Source organism: Coregonus lavaretus (genome assembly GCF_964263955.1).
Source record: "Coregonus lavaretus genome assembly, chromosome: 24".
Lineage (NCBI taxonomy): Eukaryota > Metazoa > Chordata > Actinopteri > Salmoniformes > Salmonidae > Coregonus > Coregonus lavaretus.
In genome coordinates this window covers 23,710,432-23,724,661 of record NC_140011.1, presented here as the reverse complement: position 1 = coordinate 23,724,661, position 14,230 = coordinate 23,710,432, and positions in this window count along the sequence as shown.

Here is a 14,230-nt window from a genome sequence, read left to right as displayed (position 1 = left end):
CCAGAGTATTAGTCTCTTCTGAGCCAACTTCAAATATGCTCCACGCAAAAACAATCTGTCATTTCCTCTGGAAATAAAATATTGAAGCGAATTAATCCCCTCTATGATAATGCACGAGTGAAGATTTACCTGAGAGCGTTTAGGCGGCTTGGATGTTGAGATCCTTATTGAATGGAATTTGACACAAATCTGAGGGGAATCTGGGGCTCGGGTTGCACATAAAAAAAAAAAAAAGGTTTCTGTTTTCCTGGTGTTGTTGAAAGGGGTTAAGTGGTAGTCATGAGGGGATGTACAGTATGTGACGAGAAAAAACGCAGGGTAGTGTTTTTCATCATGAATCTTGTTCTGGAGGCAGCTCTGCAGAGTGGTCACTAGCTGGCACAGACACAAAGTCATAACATCTGATTTTAAACCTAATCCTAACCTTAAACCTAACCTTAATCACAACGCTAACCCTAATGCCTAACCCTAACCTTAAATGAAGACCAAAAAACTAATGTTTTGTTTTCATGGATTTAATCAAACAGCCGAGCACAAATAAATTGATCAGGATAGTCCTGGGTGTGTGCTCCTGAGATGGGTGAAAATTAGGATTCTAGATTAGAGCACATTGTTACAGAAATCTTTACATCAACAGTGAACATCCAGATTTCCACAGATGTTAAGTGAAGGGAAATCCCTCTAAAACTCTGTAAGTCAGTAACAAGATAATAAACAACAGTCAAATACATTCAAATGAGCTTGATTTAGTTTGGACTGTGCACTTTTGGGATTATTCCATTGATACCATTGTTCCAGGCAAACTCAATTAAACTCAAGTATTAGAAAGGATTTGACATATGAAATTGGATCCTAAAGGTTACGTTTTTGCGACCACAGGACAATTGACTGTGAGGATTGCCTTGTGTTGTACTCCAGCAGTGCTTTATTTCTCCATAAGGGGGAGATGTTGTCCAACAGATTACACAGAGACAGATGAGCCATTACATTTCTATAAGTGGCTAGGATTCATTTAGAAATAACCAACACCTTTTTCCCTCCGGTAATCAAGATATTTCACAATGATGTTCTTTCTTAATTAATGGGATCTGAAATGAACAATGGGTCCATGGGCACACACACAGAGTGATGAACCAATTCAGAGTGCCACATAAATGCAAGGTCTTGCTGCAGGCACTTACACTGCAATCTCCTGAAAATATGTCCATCCTCTGTCTCTCCTCTGCTAGTCCATTCAAGTTCCATTTGAAAATGTGCTTGAAATCAAAGCCAGTATCTTCTATTGATCATTACATAGATAGGCAACAAGGAAGACATAATGATCTATTAACTAGGTTTCTCTCTTTGCATATTCCCCAGAACTATATTTCGAAGATAATCAACTAAGACAGCATGACTAAAAGCTGAGAACCTTTCCATTATTTTTTATTTTTCTCTACCACATTTGGGTTGGCATTTGGCATTGCACTGTAAAACAGCACTAATGTTCGCCAAAATAATTTCAACTGATAGACTAATACTGTTGCTAAAGTGCCTTGATGACCACAATGACTGACATGCAACTAAAAAATGCATTATTTCCTTTGCTATCGCCCCACTGCTTGTCTAAAAGCACTTTAAAGTGAAAGTCTGTACATTCATTACAATAACGCTACATCCATTTGTCTTTTTCAACAGGTTTCATTAGAGAAGAGCAAGTCATCGATAACAGATATAGCCGTCCCATGGATCCTACCTTGTTTCTCACGCTTTCTAGCAGACCACTGTAGCTCCCCTCTCTCTCTTCCCTGCCTTCTCTGGTTTTAATTTGTCCTTATTAATCATAAAAGCATCACCAAGCAGCCGTTCTAGGGTAAACTGAGAGGAGAAATTAGCCCCTAAAAATTCTTTTTTCACTCAAGTGGACAAACACAACAAGGAACATACACAAAGGAAAGGTTCTCTTCTCCCAGATCAAATGGCAAGGAGGTGATTATTAAAGACAGAAGACAAACAGTACTGTAGACGTGGTAGCTGCGGTTGCTCACACATGCATGAGCTATACACACACACACAAACACACACACACACGCACGCACACACACACACCTACCTATGCACGGAAACAGACACACACGCATGTGCATACACACAGACAGACACAGACCCAGGCAGATACAAGCTTGATAGATGAGGTACAGCATGCCATGCACTGAGGGGTAAAGGAGAGACTTTGGAGATTCAAGCTTCTTATCTTGTACCTATTGGAGAGTGAGGTTAATGTTTTGTACGTCCTACTCTAACATTACATTCTCTGACTGCCTATCAGTTTAGTCAATAGTCTCTATTTCGATGCAACAGATGTGTCCCACTGTCAGTAGGGCCTCTGACAAAGGAAGATGGAGAGAGCTCTCTTCTTTTAAACAGTTGCACATGGGGGTTTCTCCTTTCCTCCAGCCAGCCAGGCGTTAGTGAGGAACAGTCGCCACTCTGGACTCCTCTGCTCCATTCCATATCATATTCTAATGGTGGGAAAAAAGTTTTAAATTGATTGTTTTTCCATGTGCATAACTTCCATGAAAAAATACACTGAAAAATAAGAGAAAGTAGAGAGAATTATTATGCTGTCTGTGGCCACTTTGATGATTAATTCAATGAATGTAGACTATCTCCAACAAAGAGGGAATTCTGAGAAAAACTTGAAGGCATTTGATATTGATTGGAGGGTATTATTGTATGACCCCATAGTTCATAGCAGAGTATGAATTCAGTGTATTTAATGCACATTATATTCATACTGTATATGCAGAGTATACACATGGCCCTAGGTTGTTTTGTGGGTCCACACAACCTGTGGAGAGTGCATGCTGTTGTTAGCTGAGAACAATGTTGCAGGATATGTTTGGTTGTAATGAATGGTAGAACATAAGAGAAGATAGATCAAGGCAAACAGTTTGTTGTTTTAATTTCACCTTGACCTGTTCTAAAATAAATCACCATAGGATTTAAAAAAGGGATTGTTTCTACCTACTGTACACATAACTTGAAAGCCTTCCACAAACTAATTATAATATGCACAATTCTGCTGCACCTAATTTCACTTCATAGTCTATGTCTCTTGTTTCTGTTTCTTTGATGTGCAAATAAAAAACAAAAAACAAAAATTCAAACAGATTAATCTATGGAAATGTTAGGCAAAATTATATTTTCCTACAACTGATTTTGCCTATTTTGCAACCATAATTGTGAAAACTTTTCACACCCATATCTCTTAAATGTCTAGACAGTTAAAAAGACGTGGAAGTGATATTAGATACCTGAATGTCTGTGCCGCAATTGATTGTGAAACTGTGGCAGAAAAATCTTTGTTCAAGGCATGCGGACAGAGATAAGCGACTCCAAGCATACATTATTGGCTTGACAAGAACTACGGGAGCTAAATTATATTCCACGGTGAGATTGTTCTTTTTTCATTATCACTTATACTGCTTTGAATTCGGAAATATATCAGCTTCAATAATGTTAATTTTTATACCATGAAAGATTAAATTAAACTAGGCTACACTAGCTAGTTGTTATTAATTTATAATTGCTAATTTATAGCCTATCATTTAATAGGCCTAAACAACGAAATTAAATAATATCTTCCTTGGAAATGTAGTTGGTTCTATTTATTTCATCTGTTTATTTTAGATGGGCACTTTGATATTTGCCGTGTGAGAAAATATGTCACTGACATTTTGATATAATCACTGTTTATTTATTTCACAATCAGGATATGCAAAATAAACAAGGAAAAAGTCCGTCATTGGGTTATGCAAAAATAAGTAAATATACAATAGCCTACAATAAAGATGTATACACATTAATGTTTTTATAAAAAACTAACATTTAATGTATGACGTTATTATATTAGAATATATTACATCAGAAATTAATAAGCATTTAAAAATCGAGTTAGCGGGAACTGCTCGTGTCAGAATTAAAACCCAGAATTGTTGAAACCCCAGTCAGTCGCCCACCAAGACAGAAGCCGTCGTTAATTGAAGAAGACAGGTTTTCAAACCATCTCCGAGAGCGAGGCATCTGAACTTGTTGAAACTTTTTGAGAGAAAAAACATATTCTCAAAAGGTCTCCTTGAACATTTCCTACTTTCCCCAGCAAATGACTCGTGGAGCTAAAATTGCCTGGGTCATTATATAGGAGGCAGGGGTTTCTGAGTTTTCTTAGGAAATGGCGAGGAGAGCGGAAGTTATTATAACAATTTTACCTGATCGACCCCATTTTTCTCAGATGGATTTTGTTTTGTTTTGACATTTTCTACATCAATGTAGACTTTTGGGATAAATCCACATTTGTTTAGATTATTTTCATGAGACACTTTACTGGACATTTAAATACCCTTAAAACTTGAGAATATGTCAATGGACCAGTGCTCTTATTATGATTAACTGAAATGTGTAGACAATTCACCCAACTACATTACATAGCGTATTATTCATCAAAATAAATACTGTAGGCTATAGGCTATACTGTCTAAAAATTTACCCAAACTTATGGTAATAAATATTTATTTAGATAGGCCTACATCAGCACGCAATAGATCGTATTTAGAATAGCACTATTAAAGTGAATTAATAAAATGAGATAAAATTACACCTCAAATGACAACCCTCAGAAACGGGTTACACAAGGTGCTCAATAAATCAACTACCTCCATGTACAGTAGTCTCTAACCCAAAGTTGAAAAGTATTTTATTTGAAAATGTATCCCACCACTGCATGGCGCTAAGGCACCGTTTTATCATAATCATATTCATACATATTTATGACAATAGGCCTACACATATACAGTGGGGAGAACAAGTATTTGATACACTGCCGATTTTGCAGGTTTTCCTATTTACAAAGCATGTAGAGGTCTGTAATTTTTATCAAATGTACACTTCAACTGTGAGAAACGGAATCTAAAACAAGAATCCAGAAAATCACATTGTTTGATTTTTAAGTAATTAATTTACATTTTATTGCATGACATAAGTATTTGATCACCTACCAACCAGTAATAATTCCGTCTCTCACAGACCTGTTAGTTTTTCTTTAAGAAGCCCTCCTGTTCTCCACTCATTACCTGTATTAACTGCACCTGTTTGAACTCGTTACCTGTATAAAAGACACCTGTCCACACACTCAATCAAACAGACTCCAACCTCTCCACAATGGCCAAGACCAGAGAGCTGTGTAAGGACATCAGGGATAAAATTGTAGACCTGCACAAGGCTGGGATGGGCTACAGGACAATAGGCAAGCAGCTTGGTGAGAAGGCAACAACTGTTGGCGCAATTATTAGAAAATGGAAGAAGTTCAAGATGACGGTCAATCACCCTCGGTCTGGGGCTCCACGCAAGATCTCACCTTGTGGGGCATCAATGATCATGAGGAAGGTGAGCGATCAGCCCAGAACTACACGGCAGGACCTGGTCAATGACCTGAAGAGAGCTGGGACCACAGTCTCAAAGAAAACCATTAGTAACACACTACGCCGTCATGGATTAAAATCCTGCAGCGCACGCAAGGTCCCCCTGCTCAAGCCAGCGCATGTCCAGGCCCGTCTGAAGTTTGCCAATGACCATCTGGATGATCCAGAGGAGGAATGGGAGAAGGTCATGTGGTCTGATAAGACAAAAATAGAGCTTTTTGGTCTAAACTCCACTCGCCGTGTTTGGAGGAAGAAGAAGGATGAGTACAACCCCAAGAACACCATCCCAACCGTGAAGCATAGAGGTGGAAACATAATTCTTTGGGGATGCTTTTCTGCAAAGGGGACAGGACGACTGCACCGTATTTAGGGGAGGATGGATGGGGCCATGTATCACGAGATCTTGGCCAACAACCTCCTTCCCTCAGTAAGAGCATTGAAGATGGGTCGTGGCTGGGTCTTCCAGCATGACAACGACCCGAAACACACAGCCAGGGCAACTAAGGAGTGGCTCCGTAAGAAGCATCTCAAGGTCCTGGAGTGGCCTTGCCAGTCTCCAGACCTGAACCCAATAGAAAATCTTTGGAGGGAGCTGAAAGTCCGTATTGCCCAGCGACAGCCCCGAAACCTGAAGGATCTGGAGAAGGTCTGTATGGAGGAGTGGGCCAAAATCCCTGCTGCAGTGTGTGCAAACCTGGTCAAGGCCTACAGGAAACGTATGATCTCTGTAATTGCAAACAAAGGTTTCTGTACCAAATATTAAGTTCTGCTTTTCTGATGTATCAAATACTTATGTCATGCAATAAAATGCAAATTAATTACTTAAAAATCATACAATGTGATTTTCTGGATTTTTGTTTTTGATTCCGTCTCTCACAGTTGAAGTGTACCTATGATAAAAATTACAGACCTCTACATGCTTTGTAAGTAGGAAAACCTGCAAAATCGGCAGTGTATCAAATACTTGTTCTCCCCACTGTAGCTATATGAAAAGCATAATAAATAAATAATAATACTGTTTGATAAATAACCGTTAAGGAATCTTATAAAAGTGGCATTAATAGAAGCAGTCATTGTATATATTATATAGCCTTTACGTTTGATATTTGTTTTTAAAATATCACGCAATGTTACTGTTGATTTATACTTTAATTAAAAGCCTAATGGATAATCGAGGTTAAACAGTGTGTTAAATAATAGTGTAATTTAGTTAATTACTGATTTTCTATGTCCTAATTAGGCGTATACATTTCGGCCACGTCCACACTTTTCCAGGTAACCTAATTTGTTAGCTTACATTTTTACTATTTTTTTTACATTATTTAGCAGACGCTCTTATCCAGAGCGACTTACAGCCCCGTGGGGGCCAGTACTTTTTAAATGGCATTTGCTTGTTTGTCAGGCGGAAACGTTACGAAGTTGACACCTTGTGGTCTATCCCGAAAAAAGACTAACATCGTTTAGTGCAATTTATCAGCATGCTACTGAACCCAGACGTATGGTAGGTCAGTGTAGTCGCATATGCATACTGTAAACGCCATATTTTTCGGACGAATAATGTATTTTAAATTGAATTTACATGACCTTTGATCCCATTGTTATCTTTACCTTGACAACGGCAATAATATGATTAGAATCTTATTGACTTTATTGGACATTTATTTTATATTATAGTATTTTCGGAACTTTTAGGCTATTTCTTATTGTAGCAGTGACAATATACAGTACTAGTTTAAAGTTGCTCATTAGTTTTTATTGATCATCAATGTTCTAAATCTAGGTTAAAATGCCCTATTGCTATATGGCTTTATAAACCAGTCAGGTTTGAGTCACTTCAGAAATACATTTTAGATGGAGTTCTTTTTTTCAGTATCTGCCTCTCTCTCTCTCTCTCTCACTGCTCCACAGGAAAGCTTTCATGAGCCAAGACCTTCTCTGCTCCTTTGTTATGCTGCTGTACAGTATACTGCTCGCTTACACACAACCACGCACACTACGCTCACACCGAAAAACCAGAACGCCCTCCCCTCCCTAACATCAAAGTGTACAGTAGTGCAGTAACTTTGGGGTGAGAGATATGAGCAAGGTTCCAAATCATCTTTCCACAGACATTATCAAAGATACCCATGAAATTGTGTTCCTGGAATTACAATCGCCTGGAATCGCTCTAACTCACTCACTTCCCTCCCTTCCCCTCCCATCTCCTCCTCCTCCTCCTCCTCCTCCTCCTCCTCCTCCTCCTCCTCCTCCTCCTCCTCCTCTTCTATATCCTTCTATTTCTTCTCTCTCATTCATCAAGCTAAGCAGTATGGATCAATATTGGTTGCACAGACATTTGCTCTGCCATCCCCTGAAACCCTGTAGCCTGGCACAATCTTTTTCAGTAAAGTAACTGTTATTCTCAAGATTCTCAGATAAGGCAAAATAATATTCTGCCAGTGAAAAAAAACATGTTGTTAAGTGTTTCCACAAACACTTCCCTATACCAGGTTTAAATGAATAGAGCCCAAAGTTTATATTCAGTTGAATTTGCCTCATAAATTGCACCCCTCCTAATGTGCTCCAAGGAGGTTAAATCCTGCAATAGGTAAAGGGCAATTGTGTAATGTATTTGCTAGGTACCTATATGAAAAACTATGTAGGCCATGTTCACAATGATTATAACAAGCTAAACCTGGCCTGTACAGTTCAGTAATTTGTTTATGAATAATTTGACCCTTGAACCATAACCAATTTTCATCTGCGGAAGGGGTTCAATCCTCCACTAACCAAATGGTATCCCACTCAGCCAGGTCACCCATTATACAAGTCAGTATTCAACGTCCAACCATGTTTGAGGACGTCGGGAGATGACGTGGAAACCGGCCACTAGGGGCAACATTGAACGCTGTTACCTTCAAGTAGGTTTCAGTTTTGCTGTATTGGGATGGCGGATGGGCGTAAGCCTCTGCCTCTGATTCCAAAGGTTGTTAAAATCCAGTGATAGAAAGTTGTTTTTTATATTTTGGTTTTAAGCCTATTCCAAACAACCCTTACCTTAACCATTCTGAGTTAATGCCTAAACTTAACCTTAAACACTTCAAAATGTGACATTTGCAAAACATGGATGAATGTCTAATTCTGACGTGAGACTGTGGCAGCTAGTTGATCCCACTACCAACAAGTGAAAAAAGCTTCAATCAACATGGAAGATATACTGTAATATTGTTACACAAACAACGTTAATGCAATGCTAGAAAGGCAGTGAGAGTGAGAGAAGAGGAGTTCTCCCTAAGTGCCATGCAGTGTTCATGTGTATAATGACAGACAGGATGTCCTAGCTGTGTTGTGGTTGACAGAGGAGAATCCATGTTGTTGTAATCCTACTCACTGTCTTTCGCTTAACCTCCTTGACTGACTGATTGACACCCAAGGGTTCCTCTACAAGGGACAATATGTGTGTGTAGGAATACACACACACACACATGCACACAGCTACACCACACACACACATAGAACATGACATATCTCACAAATACACTCTGTGCATTGTGCGTATTTTCAAAAGCACAAACTCAACTTGACGTCACCATTACTTACTGCACACAAAATCTCAGGTTGTGCTGTGCTTGCTACATCATAGCTTTCTCCCTTCCCTGTTTTCTTGGAAGTTGCTTGGATTATGTAGTGACAAGTCACAATACACCCCCTCAGAGGAAAGCCTAGCCAGGACTTTCATCCTTAGAAGTACTTATTGTTCTGTCTACAGACATATCATCACCCAAGACTTAGTGACCGTGAACTTCCACTCCGAAAAGCCTCTGTCCAAATCTGATTATTCTTGTGTTTCATCAGGTTGAGAGATCTGGCTAGAGGGTTTATTGGCATTTGACTCCTGCTTTATACCCCTGTACACAGTCCAACAGCTGGCATCAATAATACAAATAGCATTTGTTTCATTAAAACAAATGCAAAGTACATCATAGTTTTTCCATCTCCCTCTCTTTGGGATTGTTGTTGTCATGCTGCACACGCTGATTTATTCTAGAGATATTACTGGACTAGACTAGACTGGACTGCTTTAGCAATTTGAGTTGTGTCTGTGCATTCATACCTTATTACAGAGGTATGGAGGTACTGAGATCTCTCTCTCTCTCTCTCTCTCTCTCTCTCTCTCTCTCTCTCTCTCTCTCTCTCTCTCTCTCTCTCGCTCTCTCTCTCTCGGCTGACATGCATTAAAAAGCCCATCATGAGGAGGTATTCAACACTCCCAGCCTGCCTGACCCCCATCACCTCACCCATATGCCAAAGCAGGGCCACACCTCAGCCTAGAGATTAGCATCCAGATTGGATGGGTTGGAAGGAGGAGAAGAAAGGATAGAATGTGACAGGGGAATGGAAACTCTTAGGCACACTTAAGAGATGGACCATGAAAACATTCACCCTGTAAAATAACATTTCCACTGCGGGCCATGCAGTGAAGTGTTTCATCTCCTTCAATGTCATTCCGCTTTCTTTAGTCATCTGCGGTGGCCTTTATTGTATTATCTCCTGCCATGCGTGTTCTCCTTACCATCAGTGTAAAATACAATCAATTTGCGTTGAGGGCGACTGAAGCTTTGTGTGGGGCGGCATTGTGAGGTAGGTAGGCACAGTCCTGGGTCTGTGAACACGAGGCAGACAAGGTCCATCTATAATATTCCCCTCAGTGAGGTCTCTATCCAATGTGTGTGAGTGTGTCTGAGTGTGTCTGAGTGTGTGTATGAGAAGAATGATTCAACACCCTCCTCATCACCCCAGCACTTCAATACACCATTCTATCTCCCTCTGCTTTCCCAACAAAGAAATAAGCTTTTATGTGCCATATTCTATATCCTCCCTCATCAAACACTCCCCCACATCGTCTCCCGTCAGCAGCACAACAGATCAAAGTCACAGTGAAGTTAGAGCAAAATTTATAACAAACACCCGGCATCACTGAACCTTAAGTGTGTGTGCGCAAGTGTGTCTGTGTGCATACGTGTGTGTGTGTGTGTGCACTGCATGGCTCTTTATTTCAGCCAATAAACAACCTTCAGCTCTATGGAGGCCAGACTCTGTCACTCTGCTGCTACACAAAGCCAGGCTAAAATAAGTGCGGGGCTTTTTCAGACAGATGATTGAAATCAATTAGCAGACAATGGATCACTGAGAGCAGCTCTGTCATAGCATAAATGAAACAATGCCACTGCCCTTACCACTACTCTGCGCATGCACATAAACACACACACACACGCACACACACACACACACACACACACACACACACACACACACACACACACACACACACACACACACACACACACACACACACACACACACACACACACACACACACACACACACACACAGAGCATCATGCCAGATGTAGATTATCATCAATGTCAGATTCATGATCAAATGCCCACAGAACATGTTTTCCTCATGCACTGCATCAGCATGTAGCATATCAATGCACTGGCAGAATATACAGTATGATATGATCAGGGATGGATCACTTGCTTGATGTTTACGTTCAAACACTACTTTTCACCTATCTAGCAGAAATATGCAGTATAGAAAACACTCTCTCACTCTCCCTTTAGTATTTCAGTTTACTTTATAGTGATGGGAGCATTCCAATCCATTATAATACAATTCCACAATGAAGTAGTCACAGTGGTGAAAAATGTGAGAATAAAACTGCCAGTGCTGATTATACCCCGTTTTATCAGTAACACTGAATGTCAGCAAATGCACACTCACACATAAACAAATGCGCCATGTGTATGACAGTAAACCTACGGCCCCTGTCATGCAACAAATCCCATGAACTTGGCCTCCTTCACGATGGAAATGCTCTGGCGCGCCGTTGCCAGGGCAGCTGATGGGGACTGAACACTGTACATTTGCAACAGCCTGCTTCAGACCAATTCACATGGCTCCTAAAATGTTACAGGACTCCATTGAGCGCTCACAAAGCATGCATGCAATTAAATCTCCGCTCCGTGTTTCACGTTCATCCATCAATTGGCCCTGTTACGGGCCTGAGTTTCCATTCAAGAAACCCCACTCAAATCAAATCAAATCAAATTTTATTTGCCTCAGAATACAACAGGTGTAGACATTACAGTGAAATGCTTACTTACAAGCCCCTAACCAACAATGCAGTTTTTAAGAAAAATAAATAAATAATATATATATAAAAATAAAATAAAGTGTTAAGTAAAAAATAGATAAGTAAAAAAAAAAAAAAGCAGCAGTAAAATAAAATAACAGTAGGGAGGTTAAATACAGGGGGTACCGGTACAGAGTCAATGTGCGGGGGCACCGGTTAGTCGAGGTAATTGAGGTAATATGTAGTTAAAGTGACTATGCATAAATAATAAACACAGTAGCAGCAGTGTAAAAGAGGGGGTTGGGGGGAAATGCAAATAGTCCGGGTAGCCATGATTAGCTGTTCAGGAGTCTTATCGCTTGGGGGTAGAAGCTGTTGAGAAGCCTTTTGGACCAAGACTTGGCGCTCCAGTACCGTTTGCCGTGCGGTAGCAGAGAGAACAGTCTATGACTAGGGTGGCTGGAGTCTTTCATAATTTTTAGGGCCTTGCAGTTGGAGGCCGAGCAGTTGCCATACCAGGCGGTGATGCAACCAGTCAGGGTGCTCTCAGTGGTGCAGCTGTAGAACCTTTTGAGGATCTGAGGACCCATGCCAAATCTTTTCAGTCTCCTGAGGGGGAATAGGCTTTGTCTTGCCCTCTTCACGACTGTCTTGGTGTGTTTGGACCATGATAGTTTGTTGGTGATGTGGACACCAAGGAACTTGAAGCTCTCAACCTGTTCCACTGCAGCCCTGTCGATGATAATTTTTTTTTCTGTAGTCCACAATCATCTCCTTTGTCTTGATCACATTGAGGGAGTGGTTGTTATCCTGGCACCACATGGCCAGGTCTCTGACCTCCTCCCTATATGCTGTCTCATCGTTGTCAGTGATCACTTTTGTGTCGTCGGCAAACTTAATGATGGTGTTGGAGTCGTGCCTGGCCATGCAGTCATGGGTGAACAGGGAGTACAGGAGGGGACTGAGCACGCACCCCTGAGGGGCCCCCGTGTTGAGGATCAGCGTGGCAGATGTGTTGTTACCTACCCTTACCACCTGGGGGGTGGCCCGTCAGGAAGTCCAGGATACAGTTGCAGAGGGAGGTGTTTAGTCCCAGGATCCTTAGCTTAGTGATGAGCTTTGAGGGCACTATGGTGTTGAACGCTGAGCTTTAGCCAATGAATAGCATTGTCACGTAGGTGTTCCTCTTGTCCAGGTGGGAAAGGGCAGTGTGGCGTGCAATAGAGATTGCATCATCTGTGGATCTGTTGGGGCGGTATTTAAATTAGAATGGGTCTAGGGTTTCTGGGATAATGGTATTGATGTGAGCCATGACTTTCAAAGCACTTCATGGCTACAGACGTGAGTGCTACGGGTCGGTAGTCATTTAGGCAGGTTATCTTAGTGTTCTTGGGCACAGGGACTATGGTGGTCTGCTTGAAACATGTTGGTATTACAGACTCAGTCAGGGACATGTTGAAAATGTCAGAGAATACACTTGCCAGTTGCTCCACTCCCTTGGCTGGGACCCACCCTGGCCTTTAGCTCTGAATGGTTGGCCTTTTGGTGGGGAGTATTGGGGACGTCAAAGCAGTGCAGGCCATCTGAGCCCCACAGGGACATGGGTACTGAGAGAGGTAACCACTGATCAGACTGTCAGCATGTGAGCGTGACTAGTATTCAAACATAGTCTTATTACCACAGTAATGGCATGGTGGTGGTGTAAATCACAGCGATAAATGATGTTAGAAAGGATTTAAAAGGGGTTGAGATAATGATCTATATTATAATACAGTAAGCCACAAACTTGTAGTGGGGTCTTCTCTGACAACTTTTCGCCAATTTTCTTCATTTTAGGTTCAACAGAAGCTTGTTGTCCGGGGACATGCAACTGGCCACTTTATATTCCTCTGTTTTTCTTTTTTTTTTTTCTGTTCATGGAATAACCGTTGTTACGGGTAACCATGCTTTCACCATGCACATAATATATGCATTTGTAGGCCAATTTGGAAACTCTAGAATGACTACATTTCCCATAATTCTCATTGACTGAACGTTCCAAATTGCCATGGCAATTATGCATCACATTAGTCATTTTTATATCAATGGTGAAGGGCCTTCCATGGTGTAGTAGGCAGCCACATGATTTTATAGTGCAAGTCCACATGTAGGCTTTCATGGTCACACAGTGTGCCACTTGTGGATACTACAAAATGAGTAGCCTAACAATTATTTACATGATCTCAATTGCATTTGCAACCAAATAATTGTCTGTGCGAATTCAATATTAAATGGTTTAGCCTAATGATTTGACCTAGGCCTACTACACACATTTATTAAGTTGTGGGTTTCATGGGTTCATGGTAGGCCTATCAAATCATTGAATTTCCAAGGGAAAGCATGATCCCACAGGAAATTTGAGACAGAGTTTTTAAAATGCTCTGGAGTTGAGAAGATTAGCAGCATAGACCAAATTGAGTTGAAGGTTATTTGGTGGTTGCTTTACTCTCTGCCCTAAAATATTTAATTACATTGATTCAAATTAGTAATTTCCAATGATTTAGCGCCCGTAAGGGCAGGTTGCCGATAGTAGAGTGTTCTTACCACAGTGATGGCATAGTGATGGTGCAAATCACAGGAATAAATGACTGTAAGGATTTGAAAGGAGTTGACA